This window comes from Cebus imitator, unplaced genomic scaffold, assembly GCF_001604975.1.
Source record: "Cebus imitator isolate Cc_AM_T3 unplaced genomic scaffold, Cebus_imitator-1.0 Scaffold183, whole genome shotgun sequence".
Classification (NCBI taxonomy): domain Eukaryota; kingdom Metazoa; phylum Chordata; class Mammalia; order Primates; family Cebidae; genus Cebus; species Cebus imitator.
The window spans coordinates 1522582-1544478 of NW_016107498.1; the positions used below are offsets into that span (position 1 = coordinate 1522582).

Consider the following 21897-nt stretch of genomic DNA (forward strand, 5'->3'; position numbering starts at 1 on the left):
TACTGTTGCACATTTGGATTATATGCAGGTTTTTACTATTCTAAATAATGCTGCTGTAAACATTTGTGTAGAAGTTTTCTGTGGGGATGTATGTTTTCATTTCTCTTGGGTGTATACCTAGGAGTGGAATTGCTGGGTCATATGGTGATTTTACTGTTAGCCTTTAGAGGAACTGCTAGACTCTTTTCCATAGCAGCTATACCATATTATTTTCCAATCAGCAGTGTATGAGAGGTCTGGTTTCTCCACACTTCACCAACACCTATGACATGCCTTTTAGACTCTTTTTTCTTGAGTCAATTCCAGTAGTTATGAATGGTGCCATTTTCACCTAGGTTACATAATTTGTTGGCATACAATTTTTTATAGTATCCGATTGTAATCTCCTAATTGTTATGAAGTTTGTAGACATGCCCCCTGCCATATTCCTGATTTTAGTAATTTCTAACTTTTCTCTTCTTTTCTTGGTCAGTCTAGCTAAAGGTTTGTGGGGTTTGTTACTTTTTTTTAAGAACCAACTTTTGTTTCTGTTAATTTTCTTTATTTTTTAATTACTGATTTATTTCATATATTTCTGTTCTAATTTTTGTTATTTCCTACTTTTACTTTTGGTTTAGTTTACTCTTCTTTGTCTATTTTCTTAAGGTGGAAGTATACATTATTGATTTGCACACTTTCTTATTTTTAATATAGGTTTACATGTGTAAATTTTATTCTAAGCACTATCTTAGCATGACATCCTTTAAGTTTTGGTATGTTGTATTTTGATTTTTATTTATCTCAAAGTATTCTCTAATTTTTAAATTTATTTTTGATCCATTATTTAGGAAAGTATTGTTTAATTTTCATAGATTTGTGAATTTTTCAAATTTCCTTCTGTTAGTGATTTTCAGTTTTATCCCATTGTGACCAGGGAACATACTTTCTATGATCTTAGTCTTTTTAAATGTATTATGACTTTCATGGCCAAAGGGTAAATCCTGGGGAAGTTCATGTGAGTACTTGGGAAGAATGTATATTCTGCTTTTGTTGGGTTCAGCGTACAAATTATCTATTAGGTCTATTTGGTTGATGGTAATGTTCAACTCTTTCATATCCTTGCTGATTTTCTGTCTAGTTTTCTATGAATTATTAGTCTCTCATTATTACTATTTTTTGGTAGTGTTTTCATTAATTCACATACGTTACAATTCTCTCATTTAAGGCCTTTAATTCAGTGGTTTTATTATATAGACAAAGTTGTACAACGATCACTAAAATAAATTTTGAACATGTTTATTACCTCAAAGCCTTATCATTTTTTTAATTTTTACTTAAAAAATATATAGTGTATATTATATATATATATAAAATAACATATATATATATATATAAAATAACATATATATATAAAATAACATATATATATATAAAATAACATATATATATATACACACACATATATATATATGTTATTGCATTTTAGGTTCTGGGGTACATGTGCAGAACATGCAGGATTGTTGCATAGGTACATACATGGCAGTGTGGTTTGCTGCCTCCATCCCCCCATTGCCTATATCTGGCATTTCTCCCCATGTTATCCCTCCCGAACTCCCTATGCCTGCTGTCCCTCAATGTAGTTTTGATTTGCATTTCTCTAATGACCAGTGATGATGAACAGTTTTTCATGTTTGTTGGCCTCATATATATCTTCTAGAGAAAAGTGTCTGTTCATATCTTTTTCCCACTTTTGAATGGGTTTGTTTGTTTGTTTCTTGTAAATCTGTTTTAGTTCTTTGTAGATTTTGGATATCAGCCCTTTGTCAGATGGGTGGACTGCAAAAATTTTTTCCCATTCTGTTGGTTGCCGGTTCATCTAATGATTGTTTCTTTTGCTGTGCAGAAGCTGTGGAGTTTAATTAGATCCCATTTGTCTATTTTGACTTTTGTTGCCAATGCTTTTGGTGTTTTAGTCACGAAGTCCTTGCCTATGCCTATGTCCTGCATGGTTTTGCCTAGGTTTTCTTCTAAGATTTTTATGGTGTTAGGTCTTATGTTTAAGTCTTTAATCCATCTGGAGTTAATTTTAGTGTAAGGTGTCAGGAAGGACTCCAGTTTCTGCTTTCTGCATATGGCTACCCAGTTTTCCCTACACCATTATTAAACAGGGAGTCCTTTCCCCATTGCTTGTTTTTGTGAGGTTTTTCAAAGATCAGACGGTTGTAGGTGTGTGGCATTGCCTCTGAGGCCTCCGTTCTGTTCAATTGGTCTATATCTCTTTTGGTACCAGTACCATGCTGTTTTGATTACTGTAGTCTTGTAGTATAGTTTGAATTCAGGTAGTGTGAGGCCTCCAGCTTTGTTCTTTTTGCTTAGAATTGACTTGGCTATGTGGGCTCTCTTTTGGTTCCATATGAAGTTAAGGTGGTTTTTTCCAGTTCTGTGAAGAAGGTCATTGGTAGCTTGATGGGGATAGCGTTGAATCTATAAATTGCTTTGGGCTGTATGACTATCATGTTATTGATTCTTCCTAACCATGAGCATGGAATGTTCCTCCATCTATTTGTGTCCTCTCTTATTTCCTTGAGCAATGGTTTGTATTTCTCCTTGAAGAGGTCCTTTACATTCTTTGTTAGTTGTATTCCTAGGTATTTTATTCTCTTTGTAGCAATTGTGAATGGCAGTTTGTTCTTGATTTGGCTCTCTTTAAGTCTGTCATTGGCATATAGGAATGCTTGTGATTTTTGCACATTGATTTTGTATCCTGAGACTTTGCTGAAGTTGCTTATCAGTTTCAGGAGATTTTGGGCTGAGATGATAGGGTCTTCTAAATATACAGTCATGTCATCTGGAAATAGAGACAATTTGACTTCCTCCTTTCCTAATTGAATAATACCCTTTATTTCTTTTTCTTGCCTGATTGCTCTGGCTAGAACTTCCAATACTATATTGAATAGGAGTGATGAGAGAGGGCATCCTTGTCTAGTGCCGGATTTCACAGGGAATGCTTCCAGTTTTTGCCCATTCAGTATGATATTGGCTGTGGGTTTGTCACAAATAGCTTTTATTATTTTGAGATACATTCCATTGTTACGTAGTTTATTGACAGTTTTTAGCATAAAGTGCTGTTGAATTTTGTCAAAGGCCTTCTCTGCATCTATTGAGATAATCATGTGGTTTTTGTCTTTGATTCTGTTTATGTGGAAATGGGAATTTTATCTATAAGCCCCTGACTGGGGCTGCTACCTTTCTTTCCGAGATGCCCTTCCCAGAACATAGGAATCTAGAGAGGAAGGCAGTCTGGCTACAGTGGCTTTGCTGAGCTGTGGTGGGCTCCACCCAGTTAGAACTTCCCAGCAGGTTTGTTTACATTGTGAGGAGAAAACCTCCTACTCAAGCCTCAGTTATGGGGGACACCCCTCCCCACACCAAGCTTGAGCATCCCAGCTGGACTTCAGATTGCTGTGCTGGCAGCGAGAACTTCAAGCCAATGGATCTTAACTTGCTGTGCTCTATAGGGTGAGATCTGCTGAGCTAGACCACTTGCCTCCTGCCTTCAGTCCCCTTTCCAGGGGAGTGAACGATTCTGTCTCGTTAGTGTTCCAGGTGCCACTGGGGTATGAAAAAAATTTCCTGCAGCTAGCTCAGTGTCTGCCCAAATGGCTCTCCAGTTTGGTGCTTGAAAACCCGGGCCCTGGTGGCATAGGCACTTGAGGGAATCTCCTGGTCTGCGGGTTACGGGTTACGAAAACCACGGGAAAAATGTAGTATCTGGTCCAGAGTGCACAGTCCCTCAGGGCTTCTCTTAGCTAGGGGAGGGAGTTTCTGGATCCCTGCCCTTCCTGGGTGAAGCAGTGTCCCATCCTGCTTCCCACTTGTCCTCCATGGGCTGCACCCACTGTCTAACCAGTCCCAGTCAGATTAGCTAGGTACCTCAGTTGGAAATATAGAAATCACCCGCCTTCTGCATTGATCTCATTGGGAGCTACAGACCGGAAGTGTTCCTATTTGGCCATCTTGCCAGCCACCTCCTTAATGCTGGAAATCCCTACAAGATGGGATGTTTCTGTATGTGTTTACAGTTTTGATATTCAGCTCAGCTTTAGTGGATATGTTTTTGTCTGTGGTAGTTCCTTGAACCCTGTCTTTGGAGAGCATTGGTCCAGACTGTTTTCAGTTTGCTTTTGTTACCCATCAGTACTTAATATTTATGTTCATTCTTAGAGTTAAGGATTCCTGACCCACACTGAAAAATTCATATTTCAAACCCACATGAGGTAAAGTCACAGACATAAACATTCCCATTAGAGATAACTGAAAATTTTTGTACTCTGCCCTGGTTCCAATCAAACAGACAAACTACTTTATTACCTTTTTGTCCTAGCAATATTTTTTAGTCTACCCTTGAACTGAAGTTGCAGCCCTCCAGAGGATCCTCAGATTGGGCCTCTCTAGCCCAAGGTCAAAGTTTCAGCTCCTGCTCCCACAATTCCTGAGTTGCTGGCCCTGGTGATTTCCATGCAGCGGGTGCTACCACACCTCCAGTCACATGCTCGCTGCTTTGCTGCTGGCTGCTCTCCAAAGGTGGCTATGATCGAAGCCCTTGAGTAGCTCTTTTTTTTTTTTTTTTAAGATTTTCAGCAATACATCAAAAAGAATATTTGATGTCATATATTTTCTAGATTTTCTACATGACACAGAGGGTTTTCAGGTTATATTGTCTTCCACACTGCCGGTCTTTAGATAGTTTTTAAAAATTTTAACTGTATTTCCTGTGAAATACGGTAACAAAGATTGAACAAAATATTTAAAATTTCATGAGTAAAGAGTACAGTGGGTATATTATAGCCTATAAATCTCACATGAACTTTCAGTGGCTGTTTTCTTTTCTAAATTAATTAAAACAACAGAGACAAATCATACTAATAACAGTTCAGTACTATTCCAATTCCTTTTTTCCTCTTAACATTTTTATTCACTTCATGATTGTGTGTATTTTGTGGCTAAGGCAGTTGAAACTACAAGATTTAAGGATTGATAATTGAGAATACTATTGCCCTTAGTTGGAGTAAGCCAGTGTTGGGGCTCTCAATGGCAGACTTATCACATCTGTACCATAGTAGTCATCTTTTCTTTTGTCTCAGATTTCCAAATTTGGCTGCATAGTAACTCCTTAAGATCATTCTTTCATTCATCAAGCATCGATTGTGTACCTTCTATGTGCTAGGGTCCATGAAAGATAGTGGGAACACAACAGAGAACTAGACACAGGTATGGTTTTACTCTCATGGAACTTATTTGTGGTATGAGACAGAATATAATAGCCATGCAACAGAATAAGTAAAATAATTAAAGATTACAGAGAGTGCATTGTAATTAAGGATAAAGGGAAAGAAAGGTTAGATCAACCTTGGTCAGACAATGGCATTTCTGAGAAGGTGACATTGACACCAAGGCCCAAAGGATGAGATGTAGTGTAACAAAATAGCAGAATCACTTTCAGGTTTCTTAGGAGTCCTCTTGCACTTTTCAAGCTCATGAGTACACTGCCCTGCAGTACAGAGGAAGGATAATAAATATTACTGGAGAAAAGTTACTGCAGACAGATTATGATAATAGTGAGAATAGCTAACCTTTATGTGCTTACTATGTATAGGGCATCTTCTAAGCAATTTATGTGGATTCATTCAATTTTCACAACATCCCTTTGAGATAAGATAGTGTTATTATCTTCATTTTACAGAAATTAATATGGATAAGTTCATATGCCTACTGAATGACTACTACTATATGCCTTCCCAAAAGTTTATTTTGATTTGTTATATTTGTTTTTTGAAAAAGCTGATTTTATTTTTCAGTAATGAGATTAGGTTATATTAGCCCAGTGGAAACTTTTGCAAACAGTATTTTTCTTATTTGATTTTCATAACCTGTGACGTATTCTCATTTAAAAAATAATTCAGTTGAGATCCAGAGAGTTTAGTTAACTTGTTCATGTTTACTTCACTAGTTTGTGTTAGGTCTGTTGCTCAAATTCTGGTGTTCTGATTCTAACTGTTATGCCTTCTTTACTATGCAATGTTTTAAATAAATGCATTCTCTAGGTCACAGTAATATACAATTATAGAAAGGAAAGTTATTTTAGTGTTCTAGAATCAGAATAGCACACATAATAAATGGTTAAAAACTTTAATCATTGGATGATCTTTATTTTCTTTTTAAAAAATATATATTTATCCATTAATTTATTCCAGCTCATTCCTTGAAAGATTTGAGGCAGTTATTATCTATTGTCATGAGTTATTTTTATAGATTCTTTGAAAATAGAAAAATGCTCTTGAACTATCAGATATTACATATTTGGCTTTGTATATTTATATAGATGTTTTAAATAAAAATACCACTTTTTAGTAATAAATAAAAACAAATCTGCTGGCCGGGTGCAGTGGCTCATGCCTGTAATCCCAGGACTTTGGGAGGCTGAGTGGGGCGGACAATGAGGTCAAGAGATTGAGACCATCTTGGCCATGGTGAAACCCTGTCTGTACTAAAAATACAAAAATTAGCCGGGTGTGGTGGCACATGCCTGTGGTCCCAGCTACTTGGGAGATTGAGGCGGAAGAATCGCTTGAAGCCAGGAGGTGGAGGTTGCAGTGTGCTGAGATTGTGCCACTGCACTCCAGCCTGGTGACAGAGCAAGACTCTGTCTCAAAAAAAAAAAAAAAAAAAAAAAATCTGCTTGAATCTCATTATATGAGCCAACAGTGGAAGTAGACAATAAAAATATACGTAAGCGAATTCATGGTAGCAACACCTTATTTATCTGAGCTTGTCTTTTCTCAACAATGCTAATATGTAAGACCTCTTAGCTATAACGGAAGTTCCCTGAGTCTCCTTAAATATAACAGAAGTTCCCCTTGATAGATTCAAGAATTGTTAGCAGAAGCTATTGTAGACTGTGGCAACAGTTTTAAGACATATTCCCTACAGCTGTAATTTGTGCCTAAGGTACACATGGAAACATTCTATAATTAATCATCTCCAGAACAAGGGATATTACACTCTAGAGTATATAAATAAAGTATTTGAGTATGTATTTATATTTTATATCAAATGAAATTTAAGACATTGAAAAACATTTTTATGACACTTTAACTTTGCAGAGCATTTTCACATACTTTCACAATTTGAGAAATACAGAATATCCATGAGTTAATTGGATAGGAATTATTATCCTGTTTTTATACAGAAAAAAACCAGACACTACATGGGTAAATGACTTATCCAAGGGTCACGGTTAGTAAATGGTAAGTCCAAAACTTGAACCTTGTATTTTGACTGTAGAGTCATCTTTCTCTAATCATCCTGCACAGATTTTTAAGAAAATAAAAATACTGACATATTTTACATTTTACCCCTTTTAAGAATAGTAGATTTTTTAAAAATTACATTTAAAATATAATAATTTGACTTCAAAAATTTTAGACTCCCATACAGTTATGGTTAGCCAAGCAAAAGAATTTTAATGCCCTTACTAGTTTCATTTGAATGGACATTTAATATTTGGCAAAATATTCAACTTCAGAACACTGTGAACATATATGCTGAAAACTTACCATATTGTATTTGAATTAATTGTTCATCTCTGAAGAAAGTATGAAGTTATTGATGTCAACTTGTATATTTAATCTTTATTTTCTAGTCTGATTCTACAACATTTAAATATACCTAATATAAAATAAAGAATCTCTTCTTCTCAGGTGTGTGATTTTCTATATCTTCTAAAATTCCCCCTAGACTTTTTCTGAGAATCATATTTCTTTTCCAGTCTGTGTTATAATAGCTTACTTAAGATTTCCTAGAATAAACTACTCTTTTTTTTTTTTTTTGAGACGGAGTTTGACTCTTGTTGCCCAGGCTGGTCTTAAATTGTCACCTATTAGGAATTAATATTACAAAAATTACCTATCTTTTAAATCATACTGTTTATCTGAAAACTCTCTAGTATTCTGTCACACCCCTTATTACCCATTTTAAAATTATTGATACATAATTGTTCATATTTATGGGGCTCATGTGATATTTTGTTACATGCATACAGTGTGAAATGTATGCATTGTATGAGTAATTGGAATATCCGTCATCTTGAAAATTTGTCATTTCTTTGTGTTGAGAACATTACTGATCTTCTCTCCCAGCTATTTTGAAATGTACAATAAATTCTTGCTAACTGTAGTTGCCCTACTGTACTATTGAACACCAGAGCTTATTTCTTCTATCTAACTGTATTTACATACACATTAACCAAGCTCCCCCCTCACCTCCAACTCCTGACTACCATTCTACTCACTACCTTCATGAGTTCAATTTTATTTAGTAGCTACAGGTGAGTCAGAACATGTGATATTTGCATTTTTGTGCCTGGCTTATCATAATGTCCTTCAGTTACACCCATCTTGTTGCAAAGGACAGGATTTTAATCCTTTTTCATGGCTAAATAGTATTCTATTGTTTATATATATCACATTTTCTTTATCCATTCATCCGTTGTTGGAGAACTAGATTGATTCCATATCTTGGCTCTTGTGAATAACGCTGCAATAAACATAGGAATGGAGATATTTCTTTGACATACCGATTTCATTTCCTTTAGCTATATACCCAGTAATGGGATTGTTGGATCATATGGTAGTTCTGTTTCTAGTTTTTTTGAAGAATCTCCATACTGTTTTCCATAGTGGCTGTACTAATTTGCATTCCCACTAATAGTGTATAAAAATTCTCTTTTATCTACATCCTTACCAGCATCTATTAATTTTTGTCTTTTTGATAATAGCCGTTTTGACTGGAGTGAGATGATATCTCATTGTGGTTTTGATTTGCGTATACGTGATGGTTAATGATATTGAACATGTTTTCATATACCTTTTGGCCATTTATGTCTTTTTTTAAGAGAAATGTCTTTTCAAATCTTTTACCCATTTTTAATTGGATCATTTGTTTTTGCTATTTATTGTTTGAGTTATTTGTATATTCATGTTATTAATCCTTTTCAGATGGATACTTTGCAAATATTTTTTCTCATTATTTAGGTTGTCTCTTTGTTGATTGTTTACTTTGCTATGCAAAAGCATTTTAGCTTTATGTGATCCCATTTGTCTATTTTTGTGTTTGTTACCTGTGCTTTTGAGATCTTACTCAAAAAATATTTGCCCAAGCCAATGCCCTGAAGTGGTTTTTCCCAGTGTTTCTTCCTAGTGGTTTCACAGTTGTGGGTTTTATATTAAGTCTTTAATCCATTTTGATTTATTTACTCATTCCTGAGACTTCAGTGAGCCATTAATGAACAGACCTAGGAACATTTTTTAATGTGTAGAAGATTAAGATCTGTACCCAGCTACATCAATTACTAGGTATAACACCTGAAAGAATCAACATGTTTTCTAAGTGATTAATTCCTTATCTTTAAAAAAGTTAAAGATCGAACAAATATTTCCTATATTTCATAGGAAAACTATAAAGCATCTTATTGAAGCACTTCTGTGCATGCTTTATGATACTGATAACTCATCTGCAAAACTATTCCTTTACATTCTACTGTGTAAATAGTAGAATTGCTGGCTTTTTGTTTTCCATATTAAATAATTAGTTTTAAGGTAAAGTTATTTTCATCCTTATGATGATGGTGATCTTTTATAAATGTGAGAGACCCAGTGCTTTGAAAAAATGAATGAAATGAAGTAAATCTACACCTGGAGAAATTGGGGGAAATAGCAGACTACTAGAGACAAAAAATAAAATTTAGCAAGGCACTAGAAAAAGAAATAATAAAAAAAAAACAACAAAACAACCCTTCAATGGAATGAATGAATGACAGTTAAATTGTCAGCCAGCATGCTAAAAAATATTTGTAAAGCACAAGAAATTACAAGTGGTCCGATATATTTGAAAAGAACCATACAGAGTATTTAGAAGTGAAATCATACAATAAGTAAAATTAAAAATTTACTGACTATAATTAGATACAGGAGAAGAATTTCATTATTAGTTAACTGGATGAGGGAATTACTTAACTAGATGATAGAAGAATTTATTAAGAATATGACATAGAGACAAAGGAATGGAAAACAGAGAAGACATATGAGTTATGAATAAATAAAAAGAGTCTATCATTAATTAGGACTCCTGAATGATATGAGATAAATGGTGAAATTTTTTTTTCAAGAAAAGTTAGAATGACAACTGACTTCTCAAAAGCAATAGTAGAAACCATAAGACAGTGGAACAGATTTTCAGTGTCTTGAAATAAAATGCATCAGTATAAATTCTATTCTCTTTTAAAATATTTTTTAAGATGAGGATCAGGCCAAGTGCAGTGTCTCATATTTGTAATCCCAGCACTTTGGGAGGCCAAGGCAGGTGGATCACCTGAGGGTCAGGAGTTCGAGACCAGCCTGGCCAACATGTGAAACCCCGTCTCTACTAAAAATGCATAAAAGTAGCTGGGCACAGTGACACATGCCTGTAATCCTAGCTACTTGGGAGGCTCAGACAGGAGAATTGCTTGAGCCTAGGAGACAGAGGTTGCAGTGAGCTGAGATCATGCCCCTGCACTCCAGCCTGGGTGACAGAGCAAAACTCTGTCTCAAAAAAAAAAAAAAAATGATTATGATCAAAATAAAAATATTTGACCTCCAAATCTAACAGCATTATGCACTAAATTCCTCACTAAAGGAAGTTATTTTAGTCAAAAGTAAAAATGATCTGAGATATAACAAAACTGAAGAATAAAAAACATGACAAATAGCTTGGCTTATAAAGTAGTTGGCTTGGGGATGACTGTCTTTAAGGTTAAGCTTTAAGTATGATGCTTACCCTACAGACTGGAGTGCAGTGACGTGATCATAGCTCACTGTAACCTCAAACTGCTGGGTGTGTGTTACCATGCCCAACTATTTAAAAAAATTTTTTTGTAGAGATGGGATCTCACTTTGTTGCTCAGGCTTGTCTTGAACACCTGGCCTCAAGCAATCCTCTCACCTTGGCCTCCCAGTTTTGGGGTTATAGGCATCAACTACCATGCCCAGCCTGTTTTTAATTAAGAAAAATTGTTTAGTCAAATAATGTTTTGACATTTATGAAGATAATGAGGGTTTTTCCCCCCAGTTTACTCTGTTGATATAGTTAATTACATTAGTAGATTTTCTTATGGTTACTTTTTCTTATATTCTGGGGTAAACTCTACTTGATGATACTGATCTCTTATTAGATTATATAACTGCAAGATCTGTAGTGATATTCCCTGTTTAATTTCTGATAAGAGGATTTGTGTCTTCTCTCTTTTTATTTTTCTTATTCTTGTTAGAGACAATTTTATTGATTTTTTTCAAGAGCCACCTTTTTGTTTTGTTGATTTTCTTTGTTTTTCTGTTGTCAGTTTTATTTATTTCTGTTCTTCTCTTTATTAGTTTCTTTTTTTTCTGCTTGCTTTGGGTTTATTTTGCTGTTTTTCTAACTGCTTGATATAAGATCTTAGAATTCTCTTTTCTGATGTGACTATTTAGTGCTGTAAATTTCCCTTCCATCACTGCTTTAGCTGTATCCCATATTCTTTTAATATACTATATTTTACATTTCATTACATTCTTGCTTTTCAAATTTCCTATGAAACTTCCTCTTTGACTTGTGTATTATAATTTAAACATGTTTAATTTATGAGTGTTTGCAGATTTTCCTATTGCTTTTTAAAAATCATATTGTAGTTTGATTCCATTATGATCAGAGGCTAGTCTATGTATATTTCCAAATTTGTTGAGGTTGGTTTCATGGTCTGGATATGGCCTATCCTGGTGAATATTTCATGGGAACTTAAACAAAATCACAATTTCAGATGCTGCTGAATAGAGTGTTCTGTAGTATTTGGTGGCAATGTAGTATCTTTAATTAAGGTATGTACATTTTTTTTAGGTGTAGTATTATAGCACACTTAATAGATTGTCTATGAAGTTTCTCTTCATTCATGAAGCATATAGAATTTGCAGTCAACAGTTCTTTTAAAAAAAGTTGTTGTTGTTGTTGTTGGTTTGAAAAACAGTTGTGCCACTTTTCTTTTGGTCTCCATAGTTTCATTTAAGAAATCTACTGTCATTCAAATTAGCATATCTATAGGTAATACATTATTTCTGTCTGGCTACTTTCAATATTTTTTTGTCTTTAAGTTATTAAAAGTTGGCTTTAAAAAGTAGTCTATTACTTAAATTTTGATTTCTTCAAAAACAAGTTATTAAGAATATCTTCTATATTGCAAAGATAATATATTGTCTGACTGTACGAGACGGGAGAAACTGTCTTTAATTAATTACTCTTGGCTTATTTCTGCCCCCCTTTGCCTCACTTCTGGAGCTTAGTGCCTAGAGTTCTGCTAGGAATATTCAGTGGTTATATTTGTTGTTGTTTGTTTCTAAGAGATATTTTTGGAAAGAGAGGCACTCATTCTGGTCTCATCTGCTTTACGGTTTCTACAAAGCCCTTGCTGTTCTAATAATGCTTTCTGGACTTTTGTTATTTTTATGAATTTATTTTTATACTATGTTTTCATTCTAGTGGTGTAACTGCCCCTCCGAACATGGTACCTTTTAAACTTTTATTTTAATATAATGTACTGTCACAATGGCTTTTAGGACTATACTGACTATAATTAAAAGATGGTAGGAGGAGCATTTTGAAATATGAAATGGGATTTGCCCTTAGAACATGAAAGGTAGTGAGAGTAGTTAAAGGGTGGCTCCTATTGTTTTTTTGATTTGTTTTGTTTGAGACGGAGTTTTGCTCTTGTTTCCCAGGCTGGAGGGCAATGTCATAATCTTGGCCTACTGAAACCTCTGCTCCCTAGGTTCAAGAGATTCCTGCCTCAGCCTCCTGAGTAGCTGGGATTCCAGGCATGCGCCAACACGTCCAGCTAATTTTTGTATTTTTAGTAGAGACAGGGTTTCACCATGTTGGCCAAGCTGGTATCGAACTCCTGACCTCAGGTGATCCACCCACCTCAGCCTCCTAAAGTGCTGGGATAACAGGCTTGAGCTTCCACACCTGGCTAGAGGCCACACTTCTTTTTTATGGGCACACTTCCCAACTGACTGTCAAAGTAACAAATGCCCTAGCTCTAGTCCACCCAGCTGCTGTTTCCAGATCTTTATATTAGAATGTAGCTGTGCCTCTAAGCTAGGGGATATAAGAGAAACAAATAAATGTATTTCCTTATTCTTATCCAAATGGTGATCTAGCCTCCTTTTGTGATATTTATTTATCTTTTAGATTATAAACAGTTTAAAAGCAAGATATGTTTTACCTAACTTTGTATGTTCTATAGTGTCTGCAGCATAATTTGATAAAAATTACATATTTTCTCAATATTCATAAAAATGTTATAAACATATACTGCTGTTTACTTTATGACTAAACATCATTATCTTCTTTGATTTCTTGATGAATTATTGATTCCCCAACCCTCTGAGTCAGATCCAGCTAAATTCTGCAATAGCACATTTTGTTTCAGAAACTTTTTGGCAATAGCAATCTTAAAGCAATTTCCTTTTTAGAATTTGAGTTTTCAAGTTTGCCTCATATGTTGTCCAATTACATTAACCAAATAATCTTAAATTAGTTTAATCAAGCCTCAAATAAAAGACTTTTGCCAAGTGTCAGAATTTGGAATTAAAAACAACAGAGCACAGCCCATTCAACAAATGCCTTGGGTTTCGAGTTAATCTAGCATTTAAACATTGAGCATAAAAACTACTAAGTCTGAAGAGACCTTTAGCAAACTCTTTAATACTAAAAGAGCCTTATTTCATGGATCTCCATTTAAAAAAATCATGTATTTAGCGTTATGTGATTGTTATTGTATCCAAACTTATATTTGTCCTTTGTTTATATTTATTTACAGAATTCTTATATGAAAGATTAAAGGTATTAAACTGTATAGGAGCCATTATTTTTTCCTGTCAGGAATTGCAGAATTTTAAATAGCCTCATTTCCATTTTTGTGATCTGTGTTCACACCTCTAGTAATAATGAACTAGAAAATGACTCTCTTTTTGTACCTTATTGCTAATCTCCAGAGTTTTCTTTTACCTTACCCCAATAGTTTGTGTAGTACACATTCCTTGTAGGGTATTCAGTTTATATATGTCAGATTCTCTAGGGCCATGGCTTTTGCCAGATGAAGCACTTTTGATTTTGAGGCTGATGAAACACAGTGCGGTTATTGATCTGTGCATGACATAACCTGTCTCTCTCCTAGCAGAGTGTAGCAACATTTATCCAGGAATTTGTGAAATGTCACTCGGATCATGTTCACAAGGTAAACTGTGCAAAACCCAGGATCAGAGCTGAGAATCCATGTGGAATTGGACGTGACTGTCTTATTCCTATGTCCTATCTTCTAGGTGAAGCAAGTGATATTTGTTAACAGAATGTCTGTGTCCTCTGTTAGACTTTGTAGGAAACTATTATTACCACGTAGACCACTGTGTACTATAAAATTATATTTCTTATACTCTGTTTTTAGATTCACTTTTTATCTTACCAAAGAAAATATTAATGTAAGAATATGTGATATGAATAGCATCAGTTAGAAATTTTTGTTTAAAATAAAGCAGTGTTATAATATATTGCACAGTTTTAAATTTCTAATAGTGTTCTCATTCTTTACATCAACATACTTTCAGGTAGGTATGTCTCATCCGTATCAGTATTTCAGGAAGTGAAAAGTTATAGCATATTTGTCACTATTGAATTGATATAATATCTATGCATATATTTTAGAGTTTGGTTTTAAATGATTAGAATATTGTTAAGCACATGGATAGGTATGTTTGTCACAGTTTAGTTTAGTTTGATGTACCTAACACATGTAAAGCTCTATAATAATGGGATATTCAACAGTGAATTAAATATAATCCTTGTCCCCTATAATAACAGAGCTGAACATGTGTATAATATTAAAATGAAATTGTGAGATATAGACACGTATGTATATGTGTGTATGTGTATATAGACTATCGAATTTAAATGCATGTGGAGAGAGAGTGTCATTCATTGCTGTCATTCTTGATTAAGGCTTTTGAAGGAGTAGCATTTGGGCTTAACCTTAAGGTTTGGTATGATTGTGGAAGTTGTGTAAATTAGCAACGTCATTAGAAGAAAGGAAAGCTTCAAAAGACATCTAGCCGACATAGCAGCTTGTTGAGAATAGTGAATAATCTGGTTTGGCTATGATTTTCAACCCTGACCACTTATTATCCCCACCTGGGGAACTTTGAAAAATACTTATGCTGAGGCCTCACCCTAGACCAGTTAAATTTGAATATCTAAGAGTTAGGCCCTGTACCTTGGTAGTTTTTTAAAGCTCTCAGGTAATTCTGATGTAGAATAAGGACTGAGACTAAGGCTTGAGAGACTAGAGATTGAATGCAAGTAAGTAGATAAAAGATTGTTTAAATATCAAGGCCAAAGATGATTAGGAAGAGAACTAGGCAATATTAATAGAAATAGAGTTGTTTAAAAAGCAAGAAAGTTTGCAGTGTTATAACACACAAAGTTTGATGACTAATTACATATGAGAAAGTAAAGAAAAAAGAGGTATTTAAGATATTTTCCAAGTTTTTAACAAAGTGAGTAGAAAATTGATGATAGAAGAACTATATTTGTGGCAATGTAATGTACTAAATATTGTGGTGAGAAAGTACTAAAAAAGTTGAATAAAATATAAGAAAGAGCCTCATAAATGTATACTAGAACTTTCAAAAAATAAAAAAGAAACCTAAATCCTTAGGATCCAGAAACAATAACAGCTTATTGTTTGTAGCCAAGTAGTATTTTGTTAGTGAATTGAATATCAAGTAAGTAGTAGGATTTATGAGTTTAAAATTTAAGGGATAGGCCTGGGCTAGGCATATAAATTTTGCTGCCATGAGTGGGTAGGTGGCATTTAAAAATGAAGCTGAATGAAATCACCAAGGGAATGAAGATAGGTAGAAAAGAGATAAGGTCCCAGCTTTGAGTTCTAGGCCTTCCAACATTTAGAAGTTGGACAGATGAGAAAGCACCAGAAAGGAGAGACCAGTGAAAGGGAAAAACAAGGGAAAGGAGCATCTTAGAAGCCAAATGATAAAAGTATATCAAGAAGGGAATGATATACTTTATCATTCTCTATGCCAACTGCTGCTTATTAGAATGAGTTCATGGGAAGAATTGAGGAATGGGAAAAGAAAAAGGGGAATTGCAGGATATAATTAAATATGCATACATTTTAGAGTTATTTTGAGGAGGTTTGTTGGAAAAGGGAGCAGAGAGCCTCTAAAATGTAAACACCTAATAACTTAAGCTCAAAATAAACAATTCATGTATTGATAATATCAGTACTTTTATGTAATGCTGACAGAAGGTCATTAAAGATATACATTATTTGAACAGAGCAATAAAAAGTCTTTCTTTAAGTATTTATCAAAAATGTTCACATAATTAGGCCACAAAACAACATACCACAAATTTCAAAGGATTTGTTTCATATAAATAATATTGTCTAACACAAGTGAAGTACTTCAAAAGTTACTTAAAAATATCTGATGCAAATTTATAGAGGCATTTCTAAAAAACTAATGGGTCAAAGAAGAAAACAAAATGAAAATGAAAAATACTTCAGATTGAATGATAAATAATACACATTGAAACTTTTAGAATGCAGCTAAGGTGGTAGTCAGATGGAAATTTATATCCTTAAATACTTGTTGGAAGACCAGAAGAAGTCTAAACTCACAGAGCCAAACATTTTATTTAAGAATGAGAAATTGAATAAGTCCAGTGCTATACACTAAATGAATGTGTTCTCCCATAATTCATAACCCCCAATGTGATCATTTCAAAAGTGGAGACTTTGAGAGTTTATTAAGGTTACATTGGTTCGTGAGAGTGGGGCCCCCATGATTGGATTAATGCCCATATAAAAAGAAGAAGAAACAGGAGATCTCTCTCTGCTCTCTGCTATGTGAGGATAGATGAGAAGATGGCCATCTGCCAACTTGGAAGAATGACCTCACCAGACACCAGATCTACCAACACCTTGATTTTGGACTTCCCAGCATCCAGATTATGATAAATAAATGTTTGTTGTTTAAGCCACCCGGTCTATGATAACTTATTATAGCAGCCCAAACTAAGACACTCAAAGAAAATAAAAAGAAATATTAAAATAAGGGCAAAGTTGATATTATAGAAAGTAAAAATGCAGCAGACATGATCAACAAATCCACAAGCTGGATCACTAAGACTAATAAGTTGACAAACATTAGTGTTAATAAGGATGTAGAGAAATTGTAACCTTCATACAATGCTGGTGGGAATGTCAAATGTCACAGGTAGTTTTGGAAAATGGTTTGACAGATCCTTGCAAAGTGAAACATAGAGTTACCAAATAACCTACCATTTCCACTGTCAGATATACATGCAAGAGAACTGAAAACATAGGTTCACATAAAACCTTCTACATTCATTTATAGAAGCATTATTCATAGTAGCCCAAAAGGGGAAACAACATGTGGGTTCATCAACTGATGAATGGAGAAAAAATGTGGTGTATCCATATAATGGATTATCATTCATTAATAGGAATAAAATGCTGACACATGTTACAATATGGATGAACCTTGAAAGCATCTTGCCAAGTGGAAGAAGCTAATCATAAAAGACCATATACAGTGTGATTCCATTTATATAAAATATCCAGAAAAGGTGAAATCCATAGACAGAAAGTGGATTCAGTGATTGCTTAGAGCCAGGGTTGGGAAAGAGTTTCTGTAAAGGGGCAGGAGGTTCTTTAGAAGTACTCTACAGTTAGTCTGTGGTGATAATTGCACAATTCTGTAAATATGCTAAATGTCTTTAAGAAAGAAGTGTACACCTTAAAAAGATGAAACATGCCAACCAAGAATATTGTGTCTGACAAAACTGTCTTCCAAAATGAAAGTGAAATAGAATTTCCCAGACAAGCAAAAGCAGCGGACTTCATCATTACTAGACCTTTCTTAGAAAAAATACTAAACTGAGTTCTTCAAGTTGAAGCAAAAAGATACTAAACAGCAATACTTAAAAGCATGTGAAAGTGTAAGGGTCACTAGTAAAGGTAACCCAGGAGACGGAGGTTGCGGTGAGCCAAGATCGCGCCATTGCACTCCAGCCTGGGCAACAAAAGCGAAACTCCGTCTCAAAAAAAAAAAAAGAAAGAAAGAATAGTGTTGTATAATCGCTTTTTATTCTGGCATAGAAATTACAATAAAAAGTATAAAAATTATAACTAAAAATATGATAACAAATACCTAATATAAAAAGATGTAATTTATTTCACCAAATTACATGTGAGGGGAGAAGTGAAAGTGTGGATTCTGTATGTGATTGAAGTTACATTGCTAACAGCTTAAAAGATTGTGGTAAACAATATATTTTATGTAAGCTCCATGGTGATCACAAAGAAAGTACTTATAGAAGATACACAAAAAGAAAATGAGAAAGGAATCAAAGCATGTCACTGCAAAAAAAAAAAAAATCAATGAAATAAAATGGAAGATAGTAACAGAGGAAAAGAGAGACATAAGAACTATAAGACAGAAAACAACAAAGTGGCAATAGGAAATTTCTTCACTGTCAATAATTGAATATAAATGGATTACATTCCCTGATCAAGAGATGGAGAGTTGCCAAGTGGCTTAAAAACAAAAACAAAAACAAAAACAAAACAAAACAGAATCCAGCTGTATCCTGTCTCCAGGAGACTTACTTTAGTTTTAACAATGCAGGCTTATAGTGAAGGGTTGGAAAACGATATCTCATACAAAGGGTAAGCAAAGGAGAGAAGGTGTGACTATACCAATATCACATATTAAATTAAAAACTGTTAGACAAAGACATTCACCTGAAAGAAGGGCCTATACACCAAGAAGATAAAGCAGTTATAAATATTTATGCACCAAACCTCAGAACTCCTGTATATATCGGAAACAAACTTTGACAGAGCTGAAGGGAGAAATAGGCAGCAACACAATAATATGAGATTTAAGTACTTAACTTTCAATAATGGATAGAACAAGATTAATATGGAAATGGAGGACTTGAACAAAACTATAGACCAATTGAACCTAACAGATCTGTAGAGAATACTCTACCCAACAAGAGCAGAATATATTTGCTTCTCAAGTGCACATGAAGTATTTTCCAGGATAGATTACATGTTATGCCAAAAACATATCTTAGATAAATTTAAGAAGATTGAAGTAGTACAAAGTATCTTTTCTGATCATAATGGTATGAAACTAAAGATCAACAGCCAAAGCACAACTCTAAAATCCACAAATGTGTAAAAATTAAAACACTCTTTATTTTTGAGACAGAGTCTTTCTCTGTCACACAGGCTGGAGTGCAGTGGCATGATCTCAGCGCACTGCAACCTCCACCTCCTGGGTTCAAGTGATTCTCCTGTCTCAGCCTTCTGAGTAGCTGGGATTACAGGTGTGAGCCACCACACACACCTAAACAAAACAGTTTTAAACAACCAATGGGTTAAAGAAGATGTCACAAAGAAAATTAGAAAATACTTGGAGACAAATGAAAATGAAAACATAACATACCTGGTTTTATGGGCTGTAAGCATAAGCAGTGCTAAAAGTGAAATTTATGTACTGTACTGTACACTTGAAAATTTGTTAAGAAAGTAGCTCTCATTTGTTTTTTTACCACAATAAAAAATGTAAAAAAAGTTTTTGATAAATACCTGTTCATGATAAAAATTATCTTAGCAAACTAGTATTAACAGAGAACTTTCTTATTCTGTTAAAAAGTGTCTACCAAAAACCTGAAACATTTCTGTTTAAAGATGTTTACCAGAAACCTGAAATAGCTATCATACTTAATGATACAAGTTAGACGCATTCTTTTTGAAATCAGGAAGAAGACTTCTATACCTGCTATCATTGTTTGTCTTTGATGTTGTGCTTGAGTACCTAACCAGCACATTAATATAAGAGAGAGAAGTGAAAGTTAAACGTATTAGAAATGAAGAAACAAAACCATCATTAGTTCGCATACACTATGCTTGTCTCCACAGAATCTCAAGAAAGATTACTATAATTAATATGCGATTTCAGTAAGATTGCTGGATATAAAATCAATATATGCTAAGGTAATAGGACTCATATTCACCAGCAATCAAAGAATATGCAATTTACAAGAAAAATATTATTTAAATAATAGCAGGTATTCTGTGGTATCTAGGAAGGGAAGTCATATTACAATTTCAGGGATTTGTTAAAATGTGAAAAAGGAGTGCCTTTATCTCTTTGGGGAGTCTATATCTATATTCTAAAAGTATAAAGAAAGATAAGGGAAAAATAAACACCAAAGTTATTCAAGATAGTGATTATTTATGGTGGTCAGGAGAGATGTTCATAGCCTTCAACTGTATTGGTAATATATTGTCTTAGTTGACGGGTTAGTATGTGGGCATTAATTGTATTTTTCTTTATATACCTATGGTATATTGAAATATTTCCTTAAAAACGAAGAAGGAAATCTACTGATGTCATTAGCTCAGAGAAAGAGTGCTGGAAGTGGAACGAATCTTTGCAGCAAGATCATAAGTTTATGGGTAATGATCTGCTATATAGACAAAGAGGAGTCAGAGAAGAACCAAAAGAAGTGTACAGAAAATGTGGAGGAAAAATCGAGCACTTTAATAAAGAAACAAGGGAGAGAAAGTTTTTAACAAGAAAAAGAAGATTTGATCAACAGTGTCAGATCCCGCAGAGGAACTCATAATAGAAAACTGAAAAGAGACTGTTGGACTTTACTAAAAAGGCTGTATTAACAAGACTCTCTTGATAACAAGTGATAGAAACAAACTTCAAATTAATATTTTTAAAACCCCACAAAATCAAAGGGTGAACTGTAGATCATAGACTTGGTAAAGGTACAGAAAATTGGAAACAGACACTTTAATGTTTTTAATGCTTCTATCTCACATCTCATTCCAGACCAGACCAGCTTTCTCCATGCAGCCCTGGCCATGCGTACTGGCCATGTGGTAAGCCTACATTCTTGCAGTTCTGTCTCAGAGAAGAAAAGAACCACGCATTCTCATCTTCTAGTCTTCTTCTGACTTACAAAGTAGTTAAATTTCAGGAGCCACAGGAATACAAATACTTTGTATGTAATTTTGAGTTGGGATTTAGGTTTATTTCATTATATGTTTATTTTCACCTACATGAATAATTGACAGGAATTTCAGAGTCATACCAAGATACAGAGTAGTTTCTATTGGGCAGGACTGATTTACACGTTACAGTACTTAAGTATTCTTTGCTGTTACCCACTTCAGTGCCAATCATTGTGGCACTCAGAAAGTGTCCCAACAAATTTCCAAAATACACATCTGGATAGTATGTAGTCTTTGAGAATCACTGATTTAGGAGAAAAGCAGATCAACCAACTTGATTAATAAAAATGAAATAACTCCCAGACTTACCCTATTACTAAATATCTGCATGAATCATTGTCCTTGATGTAGCATAATTGCCTGAGAGTCAGGTATTTATTTGACTTTATTTATTGAGTGATCTACTTTGTTAGGTCAAGCCTTTTTACTTGAAAGAATATGATAAACAGAAAACAATTCTGAATAGAAAATGGAACAATGGTGGCAGAAGTTCTTATGAGGAATTTTGGGTTAGAAAGAATAGCTTTTCAGTGAAATCTATGAAAAATACCTTGAATAACACAGTCTAGGTCGAAGCTTTGCAAATATCTTTTTTCTATATAAAACAAATTTCTACTCTATGCCATGAAAGACATTTTTCAGTAATTTTCACATAT

At 34.2% G+C, this 21897-nt stretch overlaps 1 protein-coding gene across 5 annotated transcripts in view; it reads left to right on the forward strand.

Annotated features, from left to right (window-relative positions):
- CNTLN (centlein) overlaps positions 1–21897 on the forward strand; it is a 338923-nt gene that overhangs the window by 250872 nt on the left and 66154 nt on the right. The gene's annotated exons all lie outside the window — the stretch shown is intronic.